Here is a 21,893-nt window from a genome sequence, read left to right as displayed (position 1 = left end):
TACATGACCACAGAGTTGTTAAGTTTATGGAGTGCATTCACATTTAGCAAAACTTAAGGTTAAGGCTTGTTTAAAAAAAAAAAGTTTTGTTACAGATTCACCAAAGAAAGGTAAAAGTAAAATGGCTCCTATAGAACTAAGGAAACTAACTATGTGCTTTATGGCTGTGATAATTTCTGAGAAGGATGTACTCTGGTTATACTTGGTTAGGGTTGGCATGGCCTCTGTCTAAATGAGAGACTTGGGCTTGGAGAAGAGAGGATTGTAACTGCATGCCATCACATGAGAGCATGAGTGGCACCAGGCAGTGCTAATTGCAGAGAGCTCGATTCTTTCTCATTTCTCAAATAAATCTGTGTTCTTTGGTGTACGGACATGGGGAAAGCTGGCTAAAATTGCCGCAGCATCCAGACCAGTATGTCATGTAATTCTGCATATGTGTGTGGTGTAGGATCTCTTCTTCTCCCTTGTCCACACATTGCCAGCTGCCCAGGTTAGTGTATCTCCTGCAGAAGTAGGTATGAGCTTGTGGAATCAATGAGCATAATGAATCAGACCCATTTTTCTTCTCCTCTCCTCTCCTCTCCTCTCCTCTCCTCTCCGCTCCGCTCCTCTCCTCTCCTCTCCTCTCCTCTCCTCTCCTCTCCTCTCCTCTCCTCTCCTCTCCCCTCCCCTCCCCTCCCCTCCCCTCCCCTCCCCTCCTATAAAATACTTAATACATATGTAATTATTGATTATTTCATCCTTTTATTGCTAGCTCCTTTGTGCAGCAGTTATTCCTCACATGTTGTGAATGCTTGGACTGTGGAACTATGCCATTCACTTACACTTGATGTGCTGGATGCATTTTTGGTGCTAGAAAAGGTCAAAATAAAGCAATGAAGAGAAATGTTTGGTGTATTTCCCCTTGCATACAATTGTTTTTAAAAAAGATAGCCAATAGGGAAAAAATAAGTCAAAGGCCAGTGTTTCTAAGTCTGGTAGGCTTGAAATATCTTCCCAGGAAGGGAAAAAAAAGGGCTAAGAAACTGCTTTGGTTTCCTTCAGACTATTCCCTAGGAACCTCAGTGCCAGCTGGAGACCTCTGCAGGATTCTGGAGGAGATTGTAGGTCACAGTTTAATCTGATCACAGCCACAAACCAACACAGGTGGTGTTGGTTCCCCAGAGGGACTGGAATAAGTTCTGTGTCGCTGCATAAACTGCAGTGTTGTGAAACTGGCACTTACCTTTCTGACCTCGCAGACAACATCTGCTTACTCAGGCTTCTTGTCTTACTCCTAAAATTACTCTTGCCACAAGCCATGTTTCCTGCCTTTTAGAAGGTGTTCCGTGTCTCTGCATGTACGGCGGCGCCTTTAGACTGCTTTTGTGCTATGCAAATGTCTTCTTTGTCAGTGGAATGGTTCACTCTGAGGATTTAACCTGTGGACTTGTGCCAGCACTTCTCATCTCCAAATACATGGATTCTGGATTGAGGATTTGAATATAAATTTTGCTTCCTACCAATGTAACATAATGAAACGCACCTTTGGTTAAAAAAATGCCTACAATTTGTGGGATGGAGATGAGCTCCAGATCCCTGTTCTTATTCAAACTTTGTGGCCAGACTAATCTCTGTGTAGAAGAAATGGGTGAAACTCATGAGGAGACAGCCAGGAGGGTGTATTTACAGGTTTTAAGCTTCAGGTCCGACTAAGAATAATGAATAAAATAATGTCAGTTGACTCTGTTATATCATAATTAAGTTCTTAGTCATCCACTTTCCCCTCAGATAACTATGGAGGTGATGTTCTTTGTGTCAGAGTGCAGATAAGATTTGCCAGGTTATCTTTCTGAGTAATTAATACAAGAAAGTTTACTGGTAGTTTTGATATCCTGCTGTGCATCTTCCTGCTTCAGTTTATCCAGATTTCTGTTGCAGACTGGTGATTACAAATTCGTGTGGGATGAGGTATGCTTGGAACAGAGATATGAGACCTCCAACATGTCCACGGATGTACTGGAGGGTCCAGATGCTTTGCTGAGCCAACGCTCAGCTGAGAAATCGTGCTATCAATAGAAATTGTGTTGGTGAGGGCTGTGTTCTTCAGGTGAGGTCTAAATCAAGGCTGAAATAACTTTTGGAGATGCAAGAACCCAAAGAGCTGTAAAGATCTGTCAAATTAATGTTTTATAAGTGGTCTTCTACTCACCCAGATGTCACACGCTGTTAAAATTGGATATGCTTCATTGAGTTCCTGAGTGAATTGTTATGCATTAATGCTATATGCTCTCCTTTGCTGTGTTCCAGTTCAGTGTGGCTTCTATTTCATCAGCGAAGAAAAGAGTCCTCTCTCTCTCTCCTTTTTCATTTGGTCTCATAGATACGTACATATAAATCAGTATGTATATCTTTGTGCAGATATTATAATAATACAAAACAAATTGTAAATAATTTTGCAGTACTTTGAAATAAAGTACAATATAAGCGACTATTGTCATTATCGCTATCTTTATGTTTTAGGTATGTCTTGCAAATCTTTTATGAAGAGAAATACATTGCTGAGGTAACCACCTCAAGCAAGAACCGTCCTCTTTTCCTTCAGTTTTTTCTTCCAGTCTGGTTCTAATTGCCCTGCCCTAATCTGGGAGGGAGTGAGGTGTCCCACTGAACAGCACTAACACCTTTGCATTTCCCTCTAAAGATAATACTGTGTTTTTGTGAGAGCGCTGTCAAGTTTTGGTGGGTGGACATTTAGCAAATACGTAAGCATTACAATATTGCAGCTATTCATGTTAGAAACTCGTAGATGCTTGTTTAGATGCTGAAGGCAATGCATTAGGAACTGATGGTGACTGATTATTATCCAATCAGTTCCTGATGCAGTATCTGCGACATCAAAAACTCTGCAGTGGTTTTCATTACGTCCTAATTTTTTCAGTTGCAGTGTTCCCACTTAATGTCTTTTTAAAAATATTTTAAACTTCAAATGCTGAGACTTAACAAGGCCAGTGTACTAGGAAGAAAAGAAAACTGCTTAATGGCACCACTCATTTTTTTTTTAGGAAATGTATACCTTTCTTTTATCTGAGAATTACTAGGAATAAATATTACCAAGAATCACGCTAGGTAGCACTGCTAGAGAGCATTATATCTCTTACACAAGTTTTACTTTATTCAAAACTGTTATTTGTTGGTTGAATGGTTTAACACAAGTTAGTCAGCAAGTGTTCTGCTTCTCAAAAATGCAGGAAATGATGTAGGCTTGCAGCAGGGCGAGTCTGCAAATTCAGTAAGTGTTTGAGTTGTGAAATTAATGAGAAACTATAACCTTATGCCAGCACGTATGGGCTTTCTCTATGAAGCATTTTGGCTATGAGAGCTACAGACCTAAAGTTGCTATCCTATTTCTCACACATTTTCTGAATCTGGAAAAAACACTACATTTGAAAGGAATAATCTGATTTCAGACCTCAGTCTTGATAGCTAGCCTCTACATTTCCACTGGCTGACTATGGCCAGGTATGTCTGTCCATTTATTGTAGATCTTACTGTACTGAGAGCAAATAATGCACACAACATAAGCAGAATATGGTCATCACAGCCCTTGGGCATCAAGATTTGTGCTTTCACTCGCTTCTGTTTGAAAGAATGCAGTCAATGATTTTGGAGATAGCTGGGGTTTGTATTTCTGGTATAGGCCTTAAAAGAAATAATCTGGAATGTGTCTGACTGTAACTAATGTAATTAAGTCGCTGTCCCCCACAGAGGTGGGATAGGCCTGATTGAACAGTATTCAAACATTTCACCAAAACTTGTGTTTGGCCAGTGGTTGTTTTGTTATTTTTTTCCTAATACCTCCAAACAGACTATTTGTAAGCAGCAGCAAAATAAACCTGAGAAATAATAATCTTCAGATTACAGTCTGTTCATGTCAGCTGTTAAGAGTGTCAGTCCATAGCTCTCGCTGCAGATGCATGACTGGAGCACGCACTGATCTTCAGAAATTCTGCAACATTTTTTGCAAGCCATTTTTTGCTGGTAACTCATTTTGTTATTGCTTTAGTGGCACAAATGCCATGTAGTCTGCTAGGTCTGTCTGTTAAAATATTCTGCAATCTGTGTCCCACAGTGATACAGGTATTTTCATTAAATTGAACTTTGGGTGTGGAAGAAAAATGCTTACAGTGAATAGGGGAATTTAAAGAACATTTTCCAGGGAAAAATGAACCATGTCAGGTGACATCTGGTGACTAACAAGAGTGATAACTAAGTCCATATAAATATCATGGAAAAACTACACTTTTGCATCAGAGGGAGTTTTGTTAGCAGTTCCTGAGGTAGGAATCATAGAATCATAGAATGGTTTGGAAGGGACCTTAAAGATCATCGAGTTCCGACCCCCCTGCCATAACATCACTTCACCAGGGCTGGTTCAGAGAGTGCACTTTTATCTCAGAATGATATTTTTCTAGAATTTTGCAGAACTAAAAAAACCTTGCATCATACCTGGTTTTGCTGAGCACCGACTTCCGTACATCAGAGTGAGCCATCTTTTATCAGGTTCCTTTGATCCTTAGTGTGACATGAATAGTTTTTGGCAGACTACAGATGCCCCTTGGAATCTCACAAGTAAATAAAGCTTAGGGAGATATCTCTAAGGATTGGCCATCTGGAGCTTTCAGCCAGAAGACTGAATGAATGAATATAACTATTTTATGTGCACTGGCTATATGTAATATTCCTTTCTGCTGGGTATCCATAGGCTGATATAAAGCCGTCTACTGTTAACGGGAATCTTGCCTTGATTTCTGCATCTTTGGATTGGGCTGCAAGTAATGAAGTTGCAAGCACTACAAATGTGAATAACAATATTATGATTATAGCTAAGGAGCTGGCATATTTCCTTGACAGCTTAGGAAAATTATGTGTGAGTGGCATTTGGTAGCAAGGAGGGTCTCTGCTTTCCATAATTCTGAATATATGCTTCAGCAGCACAGGATTTGTGTTTGATTACTTGATAGCTAGCTAACTCTAACGATCTTTGATATCCAGCCAGTCAATGATGACTTTATCGTTAAATTGTGATGATTTCTTAAATTAATGGAGTTGAATTAGAGACAGAGGGTATTGCTTGAATTTGCTTATTTATAATGGTATCTCTAATTACATTTTAAAGGTAAGTAAGAGCTAAATGAGAACTACATAAAGGTAAATTGTACACCGCCTTTTCCACACATTGCATTAATGCTTGGTACCATAAATATGGATATAGATATGATAGCTGTGTTTCTTGAAATGCGAGGTAATCATTTGTTCCTCTTCAGCATATGAACTTCAAGTTTAAAAAAGTTACAAGAATGCTGACTGGTTTGAGTTGGGACATTACCAAGGTCATAAACGTGGGAAAAATGGATTGCAATTGTTTTGGGTAATGGAAAATTCAGTGTAGATGGTGGTTATTGTGGAACACTAATCTTTGAACTTGTGACAAGACAGGGATGAAATGAAAAGTCTGGGCACAGAACTTTGTTTATCTTCAAAAACTCAGATGCGAAGGATTAAACATAGAAAAGCCATTGTCTGCCCTATGGTTTGGTGCTAGACCGATGTTTTCAGAAGGTATTTTTAGAAGTAATATATTCAGTGGGGTTGAAATGAGATGTGATGTCAGAAAGATTTTTTAACCCAGTTAACACAGAGATTGTTCTGTTGCTGCAGGATTGTTCTGATGCTGCAACAGTAAAGCTGGGACAGGTAGGAGTTACCAAAGCAAAGTCCGGAGTTCAGCGTACTTTAACAGTTTGAATAAACCAGGAGGTTAATCTTGTGTGCGTGGTGCGTATGGACTTTGCGTAGTGCAACAGTATCCCTTGGTTCTGCAATTTAGGTGCCATGCAGGTCTACTAATCCATTAGAGCAAAGAAATTGCTGTGTTTAGCATAATCCCAGATACCACTGTGAGAGAGTTATTAACTGCTCACAGTTGCCAGCTGAGATTAAGCCAATTCACAGCCATCCAGGTTAGGCCTGCAAGTGGATTCATGTCAGCTAAGTTTCTTCCCTCAATGTCCTACACAGGAAAAAAATGGCATAATTCCACAGACAACACCTGGTACTGTGAAGATCTGTCATTAAAACACTTAGGGTCTCTGTGCATCTTCTCTGAGACAAGTATTATTAGGCAACTCCATTTGTTGAACTGAGACCTAGTTTTTTTGGTGATCTTTGGCATGCCCCAATCTGCATGTAAACTGATAAAGCAGACTTGTTCTTTCTGGTTCAGCCTCTGCTTATTTGGCTTCTCTTGTATAACAGGGAATACAATAAAATATAAATTCAAGGGTACTCTCTAACTGCTGAACAAGAAACATTTATGTAAAGCATCTAAAAATGATGTGCATGTTTCTTCAGCTCCTTACACTTACCTCTTTTTATGCGTCTGTAACTGCTGATCAGTGCTTTCAAACCAGGGTAGCACAACTGAGCAGAGAACTATAACCAAATGCTGCTTTTATGTTTGGTCATTATGGAGCTCTGTCAGTAAATCGCAAACGTTTAGAAGTAAAAGGCCAGAACTGCACACAAGAACAGACCAGAATCAAAAAAGAAGTTGGATGTACTGGAGACATTTGATGAAATTATAAGCAGAAAAGTAGATATTGAGAGATTGTTCTGAAGGATGAATGTTTTCTGAAGGGTGAAGTAAAATATAAGCTTGTTTCCTAGAGGTGATTACCGACAGAAGATGATAAGCAAGATCATTCATTTAGGTTTCATCGTAATTTGCCGCAACATCAGAATATTGTAGCAAGGACAGCCCACTGCTTTTTTCCCTGCAGGTTCTATGGGCGATATTCTGCTCCTATTATCTTAAAGAAAACCAGTGTCACCCTACCCCCAGCACCTCCCTGGGGCTGCACTGCACTCCGCATTGGGAGGGCTGCAGAGCGGGTGTAGCAGCAGCAGCGCTGACACCATGTCTGTGCACCATGTCTGCTCCGTGGGGTTCTCTGCGGCTGCTCCTCTGCATTGCGATGGAGAGGTGGGAAGCCTGCGGCTGATGGAGGGGCAGACTGCAGGGGTGCTGGCAATTCCCGGTTAAATCTTTACCCTGCGCGAGCCCTCTGGCAGGCAACAGGGTATGTGTTTTAATCAGATGATTTTGCAAGGTTGGGCTGCTTTCCTTACCTTGCGTACTAAAACCGTGAGGCCCACAGAATACAGCCTGTACCATCGCTGATGTAAAGCTGTCGAGTTTTCTCTGGGAGAAATCTTGTGTGTAGTGCAGCCTTGGAGCATACTGGCAGGGGAGCGACTTAGAAAATCCTCAGAAAAACCAGCCTTCTACTGGAACAAACCAGAGGCGGACTTGGCAGGTGGTCTGATTATGTTTGCTCAGCCAGTTCAACAGTATTTGCTGGACAAAAGAAGGCATCAGGTGATACAGAAAGTCCCAAACAAAGCTCCAGATGAATACAGACATGACCAGACTTTCTCATCTGTTGCATATCTGGGAAAGTGGAGGAAAGCCTGTGGCTAAAGGAGAAGAAGGCACAAGAGCCAGAAGGCGTATCTCGTCTGGTGATTCTCGTACGGGAGGCTACTAAACGCATCACTACTGAAAATTCTGATTTCTTTGTGTTTCTTTTGTAGTACTTAAACTGTTTCCCATTGGTGACAAAAGAGTTAAAACCATGTGGGGTAAATTCTTGTAACTCCTCTTCTTGCTCAATCATTTTTGGCCTGCACCTTTTTCTTGCTGCCATCCCTGTATGCAGTGCTAGCTATCCTGCAAACGCAATTTTGACATGGCACTGAAATCATAGTCAAACAGTGGTGGATGGAGGATGGCTGTTAGATTGTGATTTTTTTTAATTTGAGCTATTTGAGCCAGTTTGTAGAACTTCTGTGGAAGGAAAGGCTCCAAAGGAGCAGGAGGCGGCCATTTCTAGATAAGAATTTAGGCAAGCATTACTACAACATGGTGTAAATATATATAGATTAATATTACGCACAGAAGCTACCTGCATAGGTTAGATGTATTTCACAGGGTAAACATGCATTTTCCGCTTTCTTCCTCCTAGCTTCTTGATGAGTGAGAAGATGTTCCAAGTTTCTGAAAGATTTGGACTACCTTTCACTTTGTTATGGTGCATAAAAACCTTATGGTTAAAGAATGTTAATCTTGTTCTAACACATGTAATCCTGTAATTTAAAATCTATCTCGCACTGCAAAGGCACAGAGGGGACAGAATAATTGCATGCAGGCAACCTTAATTCTGGCACTTTCTGATTTTTCCTTGCTTGACTCTTCAACCTTCATGATCTTTTGACATAGCTTTTTCTTTCTTTCTTTTTTTTTTTTTTTTAACATGGCTGTAATAAGATTATGAAATGAGTGTAAGACTGATTAAAAAAGAGTTTAGAACTTCCAGCTCAAAGATCAAACAATCAAGCCACAATATTTTTCATACTGTAATTTGTAGTGAAAATGTCTAATGGAAAGTTCAGACATAATGAAGGTTTTGCTTACATTCAGAGTTGGATAAATAGTAGGTGGTGTTTCAGTTCTACAGGCTGCAGAAAGTAAAGAATCTGACTGTTTTAAAAAAAAATTCGATAAATAATAGATAGTCTTAGGTCAGTATTTGAAACCTGGGCAGCTGTACAGGAAAAGAGATCTCTAGCAGTTGGTGGCAGCCATCACAATGTTGAGCTGGTGCAGCTGCAGAAGAGTTGTGTTACCAGCTTGTATGTTCCCTTCATTGGTGGCAAGTGTTTAACAATTCATTTTTTTTGTTTTGTAAAAAGGAATTTTTTAGTATCTGCTATTTAATTTTCCACTATTCCAGTATGATGGGTTCAAACTAGCTCCCTGGCTTTACTGCTGGGTGACAAATTTTTGTGTCTTGTTTAAAAATATTTGCTAATAGATGGAGAGATGGAAATAGATCATTAGAGTAAGGATGAAAGGCTTCTGGAGGAATCCCACAGAAGACAGTGCAAAAACCTGTATTGATTTCGCAGGGGCCTAGATTTTATCCAGAAAATAATAAATGTGCATTATTGGTATTGACATAATTACTCCAGTTTTATGATGAGATCTTCAAACTTGCAGAAAAATTTGCTTTTCTCTTTCATGCATGATATTTTAGTTAATACAATGGCAGCATTCTGAAGATAAAGGTGTGAATTCTGGCAGTATGACAAGATAATAAGTATTTAGAATGATGTCAGCAACTTAAAACATACAAAATGAACCGAAAGAGCCTCTTAATCAGAACAGTAACAAAAAAATTCATAGAAAAATAATCAAGGGAGTAAAATTTTAGATTAGCCTAGAGTGATTCTAGCATCGATTTGAGTCAGTTCCTGGAATGAAGCTTTGATTTCTTTCTCAGCGCTGGATTTGCCAGCATAGCTTCTCTTTGATGCATTTCTTTATGAATCTGAATGGATGGGCAGGTTGCATATTATTAATCAACAGCATTTTTGGAAATGTGTGGCACCATACTGATATCTCTGCAGGGCTTGGGCTGACTGAATAATTGAAGATGGATTTAAAATATTAGAGTGGAATTGTCAGATACATTTTTTTAAAGTCATACAAGGTAACTGATGTTTTTATTGCACAGCACATTTTATGGCTTATTAAAACAGTCTCTGTGAAGACACAGTAGACAAGAACAAGTTGGCTTTAATAAAAGTAAGGATAATTTATAAGGGTCTGATTGGGGAAAATGTGTTGGTTCCAATTGCAATTCTGCCTCCAGTCCCAGAACTAATATTTAAGGCTTGTGTTGAAACAATCATGATATTGAAATTAATGGGGCTTTGCCATTCTTTTGAGTTATTCTAGGATATCACTGCAATTTTTATTTGCAGATGCTGACATGCCAATTGTACCCGCATGCACAATTATCAGCCATAATCACGGTAGTTGCACATGCTTGCCCTCATCATTTGTCAATTAACACTTGTTTGAGAAGAATAGATTAAACTCATACCTTTATGTGAATTCCAATCTAGAATAAAGGTGGTAACTCTACTGGAAGAATAGTGGTTTGCTGGGAAGTGCTGGGAACTGGAAAGTCACATAGCAAGGCTGTTGTGCAGAGTAAGTATGTATCTCTTGTAAATAGGGAGAACAGAGGAGATGTAGAATGAGGAAGCAATAAAAATGTGTGGGACTCACTTTCAATTAAAAAATATGAAAATAAGGCCATGTCTAGGTACAGCATAGGATTATTTCTGTGCACACATAAGCTTTTAGGAATGCATTTCTGAGCAGAATCGACGTCTTGATGTTTCAAGAACATTCAAGAGTTGCTGCCTTCCTGAGCCCTAATAAATATTTGTCCAATTATCAATCTGTTGAATGTCATTCAAGTAAGATGAGCTAAAACTTCCCAAATATCAGATAATTCTAGGAATACTTCAAGTGAGGGAAAAAAATGTCCTTTTTTCCATTCATGAAGGCCTGCATTGCTAGATATTTTCTTATCTGAAAAAGAGATATTTCTTTCAAAGTGACTTATTCTTGCTGCTGCTGTGTCCAAAGCTTGATTTTAGAATGTTCATCAACCAAACAGCTCTTCAAACCATCATCATTTAAAAAAAGCTGAACTCGTCCAGCACTGCATGAACTAATCACCCATGAAAACCCAGTTGTGATTCAGGTTCAGTTAACAGTAGGTATAGCCTATTAATAGATTATTAAGCCCTCATACTTGAAATATAACCTATAACAACTTTGTCCCTTACTATACAGATATTAACAGTAATTTTCCAGTGTCCAATAGGTTAATTTATGTAGGTTTTGTCCTTTTCAACTTTTGGCTCATGAAAATTATTAAGGAAAAAAAGCTTACAGTCAGCTACAGGCTATTTAGGCAATTTGGATTAAATTCAGCTCAACTCAGCAGAGGTGCAGCAGATGAAGAACTGTATACTTTATAATTACTGTGTATGAAGATGCCAGATTGTAGAATCTCTACAGGTAATTGTGAGATTGCTATAAAGACATCACATTTGCCTGCAGAGATTTCCCAGTCTGCGACTTTTTTCCAGGTTGAAGAAGAGAGAGAAATACTTTCTTTCTACTGGTCCGTGTAATATTTTAAACTGAACTTCGAGTAAGATGTTGAAGAAGGTTCTGTTGTTGAAAGACCAGATGTAACTCCTTAGAAGTTTTCAAGAAGACTAGATAAGTATGTTGATAATAATGAAAATGTTGTTTGATTCCGACATGCTTCATATTCACAGTCTGTGTGGATCCCTGTCTTCCAAAGGCTGCGTTTCGGATGCCTCACAATCACCTGGGACTTGATCTGGCTGAAACTGAGAAAACATCTTCCTTCTAAATTTCTGCGAATGAGTACTTTTTGCCCCTGACTCTTCTACATTTTTTTTGGTCTCTACTGGAGCAACTGTAATTTTCCCCTTTCCTTCTCAACAAACATTCTGCTTGTAATCAAATGGCAGTGATTTCTTTTCTGTCAACTTTTTCTCTCTGTCCTTTTTCTGTCTAGTTGTTGTACTGGGAAAGAAAGGAGAGAAAATTTTTAGAGTCTCCTCCTTCTCCTCCTCCTCGCCACCCCTTTGACGGCTGCAGCCACATGGAGGTTCCTTGGTACTCCCCTTCAGTCAATGTAATTCTCGCCTCGTTTATGACTTTCCCACTTGTTATGTCTTGTTGTGCATTTTTACATTTACATTGTGCATTCTTTGAGGCACAGATTATGAATAGACTTGTACTGTGCGGGTGTTTAAAAAAATGAAAGAAACACAAACAAATGAGAGGAGATTAATTGTGGACTATATAGTTTCTAACACTTATGCTAATTCCAGACAGTAAGCACAAGAAATAAAAAAAACGCAAAACCCCACACCCTACTTTAACCTACTTTAATACTCTCTGTCTGAGCAGCAAAGGAGGCTATAAAAACCTCAGATTAATTTACTCAGTTCTGGTGTGGAGCTTTCATTTTAAGAGATTTGTTTTTGCCAATGCTAAGTGACCCAAAGAATTTGAAGGATGAGGAACAGATCTTGGGTGCCTTTTGCTGTGGAAAATCTTTAATGTGCTTTAGAAGGAGATTAAAGGCCACTATTTATTTCCTTTTGTCTTTTGGAAGTGAAAGGATGTTTTGTACCAAGTTCTTGAAAAATCCATGCAAAAACGTCTCCGTAAGGTGTGACTCATAGTGACTGCTTTTACAGTATAAACAAATGAAAAACAGCTTGTGTCCTTGCTAAGCAGATTATCAGGAAAGGTTGAAAAGGTTCTTTCTAGAGAACAACTCATTCCTGTAATTTTTTTGTAATGCTAGTGGAGCCCTAGGAAAGGGGAAATCAACACAGAGGGCCACATTTTCCCCTCACCACACCCTTCAGTATCAGAGAAATCAGTTTGTATTTTGTAAAAAGAAATTGAGGTTACGGAACATCTCCATTTCACTGCGACTTTTACATGTTTATTCTTTGCGTTCAGCCTATTAGTTAGCTCGTCCTATCTGTTCTGTCCCTGCACGTGTGCTGCCTCTTCTGACAGCTGCTGGGGAGGCTTTGCACCATTAATGGCAGTGCATCGTACCTCCTCTGTGGTTCCTTTCAGCATGGCATCATCTCGCTGCAACTTTTAATATAGCCAGTTATAATTTTTGTAGAGTGAGCGAATGAATAAATGTATAAGAGGGAAAAACTCTCCTAAGTACCAGGATGAAAACTCGCTTCTGTTGCTGTTATTGACAGCTCTGCACTGACTGCCTGGGGTCTAGGATTCGACTCTCCCCGTTTAAAACAAACAATCAGACAAAACCCAACCAACAAAACCTGCAAAATTATTCAGTCTATTCTGTAAACTAATGAGTATAGTCAACCAAATTCCATTTTAAAGGGAAATGAAAATTTGGACTGAAAACTGTGATGCTGTGTTTTAAGACAATGAAATTAACTATTGTGCATCTCTGAAAGAAAACTATAATGAGCTGGGAGACCAATCTGTTGCTGCATCCCTTTGCATCCCTTTGATGTAAGAAAAAAAAAATTGGCTTTGTATGCTGATTCATTTGTAAGCACAAAGAATAACTTCATCCTTGGGCTCTGAAACTTTCTGACATTATAGTTAATGAATAACGTTAGTATTTGCCACCTAGTGACTTGAGGGTATTGCATTAGAAAAATCATCATCCTAAAAGCGTGAAAGACAATAGGTTCATATGCATTTAATGACGAATCACTATTGATGGGTTGGTTTTAGTATCTTTACTATTATTCTGTTTTGGTTTATGTTGTAAAAAATGCCTGTTCTTCTGTCATTTTACTCAGATGTACCTCTGGCGGCGAGGAGAATAGAAACTTCCATAGGGCTTAGCTGGTGCACTGACTGTTATTTCCCGATGATCTACAACAATGGTTATTCGGTAACAGCTGGGCCATGTCTTCTTTAGACAAAGCCACTGTGGGGCTGAAACCTCCCATTGCTGAAGCATAACTGTTTCCCTGGTAACGGTTAACTAGCACGTGTTTTATTGTTTCAAACTGCTTTCCTAGGGTATTTGCAGGTGGTAGAAGATGCTTTCTTAAAGAGGGGTCATAACCTCATGAACTTTCAGATGTCGCAACAAATTGGGGGACAAAACCATTTTTTTTTCTTTCAAATGGATTAAGTAAATCTTATTATATAGCCTTTACGAGACAGATGTAACTCACAGTTTGATTTTTAGCATTATATACAGATGCTGATACAAGCATTTCTGCTGTCAAAATTTCATTTTCGGAATGTGATTTAAGACCATATTCCAATAAGAAGATTTCAAATAAACACGGTGAGAACACGCAGACATTCAGATTACTGTGACTTTCTTTTGTCTTGGGTTTGTTTTAGCTGTGGTTTGTTTGCCTGTACGTATTTCTTCTGAATTTGATAATTCAGTGATTTATCTTAAAAATGCATTTGGATCTACCGGAATTCTTAGGTTGGTCTGATAGATCTCAGAATAAATACAAAATTATCTCTGAACATGTGAAGGATGGTAACAATGGAAAATTCACTTGCTTGGTATTTTAAGTTGGAAAGTATGATGCACACATACATGCAGAGTATGCGTTTGTATGTGTATCAGTAAGTAGGGAAGCAGAATCTTTGTAGATAGGAATGACATCCTTATTTTTTGCTATACCAAAATTAAAAGTGCCTTAAAAATTTACTTATTGCATTCATCCAAAAAATGTTTTCTGGTACACAGGAGTGTTTCATGTTGCAGAGTTGTTTGTTAAGAGGAGACAGTCCAGGACAAAAGAATGATAAGAAGTAACATGTGACATAGAATAAAAATGTGGTTAGATTTTAATAAGTTCAGCAAAAGCCATTCATAATCTAGTGGGATGAAGAGAGAGCTCCCTCTCCTGTCTGTTTGACAAAATTTATAGAAGCTATTTGCATGTTTACTTTGATGAAGGTATAAATAAAAATAATGTATAAATGACATTCTGTGAAGCTTGTAATAAAAGGCTTGTATTCATCTCTTTGAAAAGAGTGAGTGGTGGTTAAATCTGACTACCCTTTTTTTGAGCCATTCTGAAATTATTCTGTTGCGTTGGCAGTGTGAAGTCTGTTTTGAAAAAGGTCCTGCATAATAGTAGATGACCTGTTTTGTACAGTGTGCTCTAAACTAGGCGTGAAACAAAGCTTCCCAAGCTCGTACAAGAAACTGTCCTGATTTTCATGAAATTAACTCTCAACCCAGTGGGCAGGTTCAAGTCTCCAGGATCACGGTTAATAATTAATTTTTTTTGTTTTATTTTTTGGTATCAGGGCCTCATTCATGGAATTTATTTAATGTCACATTTTATAGATAGGGTTTTCTCGAAGGTATGGAAGTGGTAGGTGTTCCTAGGCCAGCCCATCTGCTCCCTTTGTTAGAAAACACATACCTAACGTGTAGCTTAGATACCCTTGGGCCGTGTGCCTTAGCTGTATCCCAGGCAGATGTGCAGAGAGCGAGGGCAAAGTTTCTGCTCCTCGCAGCTGAGCAATTCCCGAAGATTTAAAAGAGCTACATAGCAGTGAAGAATTAGAGGCTACTGGTGACTGAATCATGTCATCAGAAGAAAGCAAATAAGTCATATTACTACCTGGCTGAAAACAGTATGTCATTTACTGAAATGCAAGTGTGAATAAGACTATGCATTTTGTAAGACTGGTAGCGTTTGTGGTTCTTTATTAAAACACTGATTTTTCAGTTTGTAATGGATTTTTTCAGAGAAATTTGAGCATCCATGTATAGATAAAGTAGCCAATGTTACTTGGTTGCTAGTTCTTGTTTGATTTGTAGACTTAATCCAGGTTCCTTCCTGTATCTGTCCATGAAAGTCTCTTTACTTGTCTTCTCTCTATTCCCCATCACATCTTTGCTACAGATAGTAGTTTGTATGTAGGTTGCTCAGTCTTTTTGGTGGACATGTCCTGACAGCGAGAATCGCTCATCACTAACTCACGTATACATCTGCGGGATTAAACGCAAAGGTCAACCTGGTAAGTAAGCACAGGGCCGGACAACGTGTCCCTGCCCTGAGCCCTAACCCTCTGGCAAGGTCCTTCTCTGGGACCTGCCTTGGAACAGGGGAAAGGGCAGGATAAACGGCTCCTGGGCCAGGGCTCCTTGTGCCGTGGCAGAGCACGAAGCAATTTGACACAGCCCAAGGGATTTTCAGTCAGCTCCTGGAGGAGCCTTTGTAGGGAGCTGCGGGGAGCTCCGTACCTGGCTGTCTTGAGCCCAGGTGACAGAAGACAAATTGCCTCTTCCCCAAGATGGCTGCGTAGGTCCTTGGGTTTGTGCTGGAGAAGGGGATGGGAATCACAGCTTCTGCAAGGATACATCAGATACACCCCAAAGTGCTGGGTGAGAACAGTGCTCTTTTTTTTACATATGTTCCGGAAATATATTGCTCAGTGATTTCCTTCACTCAGGCTCATGACTGAACTGCATGAAAATGAAATCAGACTGAATTTTTGGACAGATATGTTTTCTGTTATGATCTCTACATAATATGTTAGCAGAATTGGAGAATGGAATCTGATTTGAGGCGAGATAAGGTAGGGAGAAAAGCAACAGGTTGTACACCCAGCCTATTCCCCCCTTCCTTTTTTGAGGGAGGGGGGCTTGATTAAATTAGCATTTAAATAAATTATCCACATTTCGGACCAGAATTTTTGCTTTACAGTGAAGACTGAAAGAAGAATGAAAGAATCATCCTCATTGTTCATTGCGTTTCTCAAAGCACGTTTGTAATATACAAACCGGGTAAAAACATTCTGAAACACAGACTGCCCCATACGAAATGCCCTGAGCTATATTCTTCAGGAGCATCACATCGGTTATGGCTTTACCTTAAGATCAACATGATATCAATTAATAAGTAATTACAATGAGAGAATTTTTGACCACACACTTGTTCTGCTGCAGGTTATCTGGTAGCAGAGTAACCAAAATTTATAATCGGTGTGTAGTCGCACTGCTCTGCATGCCTGTGACTCTGTTTCACTATAAACCAGGATTGATTCCTCCCCCTTCCCCATTTAGTACCAAACTACTTTTAAGTCTTTTATAAAACAACTTTGATTCCGGACATAGCAATGAATCCACACTGAATTAATTATATTCTGTAAACTTCAAAACTCGGTTAAGTCGTTTCATTTTTCATAGTTCTGACTAAAAAGCAAACGAGGCAATGACACAGGCTTGAGTGTTGGTGATAAAAAGGTTGTTGTATTTTGTTGTATAATTACTATCATCTCATTAATTCTAACTGTTGAAGAGCAGCTGCTAACTGTTGGTACCAGTTTACAACTAAAACAATGTTCTTGTTTAACAAATGAATTGACATTATTTTCGGGAAGAAAGCAATAAGAATATTTACAGTGCTATAGCAATGATTAATAACAGCGCCTGCCACATATTCCCAGTAACACTACATTTACCAGCAAGCTCCCCCCACCCCGGAATTTAAAAGTCCAGACTTACCAGTAAACATGAGTACAAGCTGTTAACCTTTTATTTGTATTTCTCCAGACTTCAGTATTGCTTTCAGGTCTGCTGACTAACATTTGTAGTCACTTTAGATACTTCTGGACTGGGATAGATGCTGACTGATGTGAGCTTGGAAATGACTTAAAAAGAAAAGCCTGGTAAATGCTGCTTTATGCTCAGACCTTTCTGCCTTTGCTCACTGTTTACCACAATTACTTTGCTAAAGTGATCCTCTGTCTGGGGCAGTAATCTAAGAGAAGATTAATTTTTCACCGACTGCAAAAGAAAGCGAATGGAGAAGGAAGAGTTCTCTCCTTGCTCTCAAATCCCTTCTGAGGTCCCCAAACTGCGGCGCTGACACCAGCACGGGGGCACAACTTCCTAGAGTCAGGCCTACTGTGCCGCCGGCTGCTCCCGGGATGTCAGCTTCCAAGTTGTTTCTTAAATAGAAAAGCATGCATCTGCTCCTCAGAAGTTTCGGAAGCACCAGAAAGATAGCTGAGAATTACAAGTAAAATACAAGTTTTCTATAGGAAGCAGTCTGGCAGTCCACACTTTGTTATTCACTTGATAAGCAGAGTCTTTTTGACAGTCCTAACCTTCTAAACTATAGGTCCTGCTGAGCCCAGCATGAGTCAAACGCTGGGTACCATCTGTCAGAGCTTTAGTAGGGTTTTTTTTTTTTTCCTCTCTCCTCTTTTACTACAATCTGCTAAGAGGGGTGTGGAATAGAAGTTGCTTTTCTGCACTTAAATGAGAAAGTAGGGAAATTCAATAAGCAGCATTAAAGAAATCCTGCTGTTCCCAAAAAACTCGTAGGCACAGGGCAGGAGAACAAATTGTTCCCGAAGATTTTAAAAACAAGTATATAACGTGCCTCAGGAAGTGGGGGAAAAAAATCTGAAACCCAAAACTGAAAAGATGATTTTGAAAAACTAAGTTATATGAACCGCGGTATTAGCAAGAGTTTTGAAGTGATGCACAGTTCAGAGGTTTCAGCTGTTTTCCTAAAGAAACATTCTTAAAGGATATTCCAAATTTCCCATTGATGGACATTTAATAAGAGGAGCTGGCAGAGAAGAAATGGCCCCCTGCTGCATTGTAAAAGAATTACCAAGGGGACATTTTTATGTCTCATTAGTTTATGTTCAGCCCTAAATTGGCACCTGTTCTGAATTTGGTCAAAGTTTGCTGGAACTTTAGACACACAACTGAATATTTCTCTTTAACATGTTACTAACAATTCATCAAAACAGAGGGGTTTGCGGGTTATTACAGATGTACACGCACACACGGAAATAAGAATATACCACAAGAAACATCCTGATTTTCCGGTGCCAAGGGCCGTGTCAGAAGATGTATCTGCAGTTACCCATATGGCTCTGCAAGCGTGGTCGCCACGTCTGCATGGTGCAGCCAGGTATCCACACCTCCTACCTGCACAAATTGCTGGTTTAGAGTCAAATTCCTACGAACCACAGCAGTTGCTAACACTTAGCAGAAAAGAGTGGAAAATTGTTTCATGTTGTTGATTTTTGAGCTGCCTGTGTCTTTTAGAACGGCCGTGGAACTGAGGTAATTTCGTATTAGACACTGCAGTGCCAGCTATATTAGCTCCATACCAGTAGCACAACCCTGTATGTCACCGCCATTCCTGAGGGGGACATTTAGTGGCTTTCCTGTCTTTTCTCCCACTACTTCATAGACTGAAGGAGGTGTTTTGCCTCTGAGAAGCGGTCTCTGTAACTCCAGCTGGACATTCGTGTTGCCAGTGCTCAGTTTTCACGTGAAATGATCGTAATCGACCATAGAAAGTGCATGCATATTTGTGCACGAAGGTCTGAAATTTAGAAGACAGAAACTTAAATATCTGAAACAGCATGCCTAGGTCTCCTTTTACTGTATTATGTTGTTCTACCTCTACTGACTGGCGTCACGTTATTTTGATTTGTGTTTATTTAGCGGAAGAGATATGTGGCTAACTATGAGAATAGATTGAAAAAGTTCTAATGCAATTTTACTGTCCCCTTACAGTTTCTTTAGTCATAGCAATTCTGTATTGCCATTTTAAAATGTCAGCAACGTGATTTTAATGAGCGTTTGATTCTGGGCTCATTGCAATTTTCTACTCGTGCAATTTTGCTTAATACACTGGCAAGTGCTGGGGCCGGCGAAACAGGCGGGGAGGTGATCACCAAGATTCAGAACTCGGATGCGCACTTTGTCTCTTCTCGTGATAAGGGTCGTTGACACGTACCCTTCGGGCGCAAGCAGGTAGTCCACAAAACACGGTTGTGGTGTGTGTCAGAAGCAGCGTACATAAAGAAGTGACTTTAAGGGCTTATGTGGGGATAGTTGTACCTATAGATGTTGCTGTCGTTGGGTGCCAGCTGTTACATATGATTTGAAAAATAGCACATGGTGATGTCGTGACTTGCCTAATATTAGGAGGCTATCGCGGTTGTATGTAAAGTACATATTTTTACAGATCCCTTCCCACAGTTATGATCATTCTCCTTGCTTATGTTTGTTGTGGTAATACACAGGGATAAACCAGAGCTGAATCCCTTTGTCCCTGGTGCTGGGTTAACACTGAGTTGATGTTGTTGATTTTATATTTTGTTGCTATCTCACCATTAATTTGTATTTTTTACAAGTGAGTGTGAAGTGTGTGTTTCCCCATCATGTTATACTGCTGCGTTAGCAAAGCAAAACTGTGATTTGAGTATGATTCTGTGGCTTCTTATTCTCTTCAATCGCTTGCCAAGCAACATTTACATTTATGTATTTCCTTTTGCCATGAACATCTTTGATTAAATGTACTATATGCTAGACTGTATGTCTAATCACAAAAGTGCTTTAGGCCTTATCTCTTCCAGAAAGACCCTTACTAGTTGTTTAACTGTGAGAGAGTATAACATCTGACAAGATCCACTTTTAAAGATGTATTGTGAGAGAGAAATGAAACATCTCCAGGTAGACAGCTATTTCAGAGATGGTGAGCAAAAGCAATAGCTTTTTTTTCCCCCCCTCCACATGCACTGCAGCTGCAATAAGCCGGAGCACCTGTTCTTTGCATACTCCTGCTGATTTGTGCTGTTGTATCTGCTGCCAGTGGGGTCCCAGGAGAGATACAGGAGCTTTTTAATGGAACAAGAAAAGCTGGGAGTGCATAAGATGTGCACTTTCACAGCAGTTGTCTCTCTCTTCTTAAAATGACCACAGTTATGAGGTCAAATCACATTCTTTTGATGCAATTAATAAAACTGCATGAGAATTAGTTACACTTCAGCATTTGTGAGAAAGGAGAGCTTTTCTAGTTAAGTTACTGTACTTTGTGAGTATCACATTATTCAATTTGTAAAAATTTCCGTTAGTATTTTGAAGCATTTAAACCAGCGTAGCAGTCACTCTGGGATATCTAGTATTTTGTGGATATGTAGTAAGTGGCATTTACTTTAATAAGCTAACATTTATATTCCATCAGGATTACTAGAAGACATGTATGAAGTGCTGTTCATTTTCCTGTCTTGGCAGACCAAAGAGACTTTACTTTAAAATAGTTATTTAAAACAGTGGCTTGTGTTGGTAAAAGGGACGACATGCAAAACCCAGTATATTTTAATTCCATCTTGTAATTCAAGTGATAGAAATACTATTGCATCTAACATTACGTCTGAACTAACTAAAAATTGGTAAATGTGATTTTAAAACCAGCTTGTTCTCTCCTTTGTTACATGAGAAAACTTTCTATACTGCTCTTGCTTCATAATGTCTTACAAACTTATTAGCTCAAATGATTGGTTTGTCACAGTCAGTTTTGGTTTAATATCGAGTGAGTCAGCCTACAAATACAAGGTTAAAGCACATAATTTCTAATGAACGTCCAGACTATTTGAAACCTATAAATTCATAGCAAAACAAAGCAAACAACTACATCACAATAGTAGTACTTTATAGAGATGCTATGATGGTTATGGGGTAGAAGCACCCCATTTATATGTTTGCAGTGTCATAAAATGTAATCAAGTGATGAAATAGAACCCTTAATAACAGCTAAACAGGTCTGTATTGTAACTAGGGGTATGAAATTAACCCTATAGACTATCACCCTAACACGGACTCTTTCTTCAACAGTGGCCTGTTCTTAAATTGCCTTGCCATTTAAGGCAACCTAAAGAAACCTTTCTTTCTTTCTTTGTAGGCCTGACAGTGTATGATCTTCATGCTGACCAGAACTCCAAGGACCGTAACATGGGTGTCTTCACAATAACAGCAACACAAGAGCAAAGGTAGTTTTGGACTTTACATTCTCTCCTCTGCCCTGAGGTGCAAAAGGCAGCGAAGCACGTCTGTAATTTTGCAGCGGAGGGGAGTGTTACCAGGAAGCTTTCATATCCTGCTAACCCCTAGACTGTGAGTGTTGAACCCTTTCATTTCTTAGCGGTCGTGAACTGAGGAAAGTCCACACACCAGTCACTGTATGTGTTGTGTTTCCTTGAAGGACCGTGCAGTTTGCAGCACAGATTCCAATAGGTGCCAGTGTATTGTTTTGCATCAGTCTTTTTTTCCCACTTTTGCAAAAAAGGATGTTGAAGATGATGGCAATGGAAAAATTGTGGATCAGGGCAGCTTCCTGGTACCCGAGTTGTAGAAGATTAGGGCTGGAAGGCACCAGGATTTCTGCTGAAATGCTTATAAAACCCTGAGGAGCTGCTGAGGGGTAGGATGTCACTTTGTGTCACTTTGAGACCCTCTTCATGTGTCTTCAGAGGCTGTCCGTTGATTTCATGAGAAATACTGCTTTAACATTAGTTTGAATTACAGTACTGTTGCCAGATCTCCTTCCCCATGTTGGACAGACCCATTTAGTGG

At 39.4% G+C, this 21,893-nt stretch overlaps 1 long non-coding RNA gene across 1 annotated transcript in view; it reads left to right on the top strand.

The window, feature by feature from the left end:
• Positions 1-21,312, top strand: part of LOC129204965 (uncharacterized) — a 35,327-nt gene extending 14,015 nt beyond the window's left edge. The window contains exon 3 of the long non-coding RNA XR_008576550.1: positions 21,223-21,312. This is a non-coding gene — a long non-coding RNA (uncharacterized LOC129204965). The remainder of the gene's footprint in view (positions 1-21,222) is intronic.
• Positions 21,313-21,893: the final 581 nt, after the last annotated feature.

This window comes from Grus americana, chromosome 3 (assembly GCF_028858705.1).
Source record: "Grus americana isolate bGruAme1 chromosome 3, bGruAme1.mat, whole genome shotgun sequence".
Lineage (NCBI taxonomy): Eukaryota > Metazoa > Chordata > Aves > Gruiformes > Gruidae > Grus > Grus americana.
The sequence above is the reverse complement of the archived record's forward strand: the minus strand, read 5'-3'. Positions and strand labels throughout refer to the sequence as shown.